Raw genomic sequence first — 2514 nt, 5'->3', positions numbered from 1 at the left:
GGTGGGGTGGGAGGGGACCTATCTTTTTGTTGGTTATTCTATGTGATAAAAGTAATGGCCATATGTAAATTCATGTTTAAAGTATCAATATAATGTAATGATGATTGGATGCTTTAAATCTTATATTTTTTTATATTTTTTTTTAAATTTATTTGTTTTCTTTTTAAAATTGAGTAACTCCTTTCTAAGTGGATATTCATATCGGCAACATTTTTGATGTTTTCATTAGTTTTTTCTTGTTTTTTGCTTTGATCTTTTAAAATTTTCAAGTGTCTCACATTGAAAATCTTAAAAAAAATTAGCACTATAATTTTTTTATATAATTAAATCAAATATGTATATTAAAACTAGTGATACTATATATTTTGGACTTATAATTTTAAAAATTTATCAATACAATGTTAAGAATCTAAAGATCAAACCGGTCAAATTTATATCTCAGGTCCATCTTTTTCTAATAGAGTATCCATTCTTTTAAAATTTTTGGATACTGTCCACCATCAATTTTGTTCTATTCATATCATATCATTTCAATTTTGGCTATGTTCGAAAAAAAGTTTTCGTGTAGATTATTTTTCAAGAAAATTATACAATCAATCACACCTTTTGTGCAGAGAAAGCTCAAAAGGATCCGTGGCTTAAAAGTCAACTTTAACAAGAATCTTATTTTATTTTATTATTTGAAAAATCATAGCTTTTGAGATGTAAAGTTATTAATAACCGTCTTATAAACTTAGGTAATAGGGAAAGAGATAAAAAAAATGTCCTTAGACTATGTGAAATGAACAAAAATGCCCTCTGTTTATAGTTTGGCTCAAAAATATTTTTACCGAAAATATTTTGGTTCAGAAATGCCCTTAAACTATATGAAAGGAACAAAAATGCCCTCCGTTTGTAGTTTGCTCCAAAAATGCCCTTGTCATCAATATTTTGGTAAAAAATTCCCTTATTGTTATTTAATGGATAAAAAATGCTCATATATATTTATTTTCTTTTTAACACGTTCTTTTTCTAATAATGTTTTTTTTTAAATTATCAAATGTTTATCTTACTTCAATTCAGAAAAAAATAAAAAGTGAAAATATTTCTTTTTTTATTATCATTATTTTTTATCGTTATATAAATATAATATAAATTATGATGGATATACTATGATCTTATATATATATGACATATATTATCTGTCGAAAGGGTACATGAAATTATTCTATTTTAAATTGGTAAAAAATGAAGAATTAAAGAAGAAAAAAAAAATATTTCCTACATTTTTTATTGTTAAAATGATTTTAGAAGAAAGAAAACAAGAATAGTGTTCTTTAATAATATTTTTAATTAGGAAGAGATGTGTTTAAAAAGAAAAAAATAATATATTTATTCGAAAAAAGGACATTTTGACCCATTTTGTAACTATAAAGGCATTTCTGAACCAAAGTATTGACTGCATGGGTATTTTTGAACCAAAGTATTGACCGTACAAATATTTTTGAGCCAAACTATAAACATGAGACATTTTTATTCCTTTCACATAGTTTAAGGAAATTATTGACCCTTTTTCCTTGGGAATAAAATTTATTACTTATGATTTAAAAAGGTGATAACTTGATATTAAAATTACTTTTTTCTGCTCTTCAAAATGTCTAGTAAGACCCAATCAATACGTTATATTAATATTTCTTAACTTTTATGCGACTGAATAGGGTAATTAAGAAAATAAGATTTGAATCTATTAAATGAAATTACCGTCCAGATATGTGATAGATGAATATAGGAATTCTCTATATCCTTAATAAAGAATCTCAAGACTCGAGTTCAAGTGTTAAAATTGAAATTGTTTTGGTAGAGATTAATTAGTTTATTTTTAAAATTTGTTATCATATGTAACATGAATTTAAATTACTTGCTACGAGTGATATATCCTATTGAAAAATGAACTTAGGACGTATGGTTGGCTGTTAGAGGTTGTTATGAATGAATCAAATATCGGATGGCTAACGAAATAGACTATTAAATGTAATTAAATAGGTGTGTGCCAATTAAAACAGTAATCTACTTAACGTAAGCTTTGTAATTATCTCTAAAAATACAGTTAAATGTAATATAAACATTTCAGTATAGGGGTGTGCATTCGGTTTTTCGGTTTGATTTTACACTATTCGGTTTGGATTTTTGGTTTTTGGTTTTGTAAAAGTGTAACCCAACCCGATCCAAAATAAATTTGGTTTGGTTTGGTTTTCCTCTATTCAGTTCGGTTTTTTTCGGTTTGGTTATTCGGTTATGTCAATAATTAATAACATATATAACCAAAGTAATAATATATTATCCCTTAAATATACTTTCTAATATAAATCATAAGTAAAACTTAAAACACAATACTTATAAGTATACCTACTATAGATGTAATTCAAACATAAAATATAAACGTAATCATCATGACAATAACCAAAAAGGGACAAAAGTGGTTAACTCCAACTTAATTCTAAGCCTATATATATATATATATATATAGAGAGAGAG

The sequence above is a fragment of the Solanum tuberosum genome, unplaced genomic scaffold, assembly GCF_000226075.1.
Source record: "Solanum tuberosum cultivar DM 1-3 516 R44 unplaced genomic scaffold, SolTub_3.0 scf00346, whole genome shotgun sequence".
Taxonomy (NCBI): domain Eukaryota; kingdom Viridiplantae; phylum Streptophyta; class Magnoliopsida; order Solanales; family Solanaceae; genus Solanum; species Solanum tuberosum.
The sequence above is the reverse complement of the archived record's forward strand: the minus strand, read 5'-3'. Positions refer to the sequence as shown.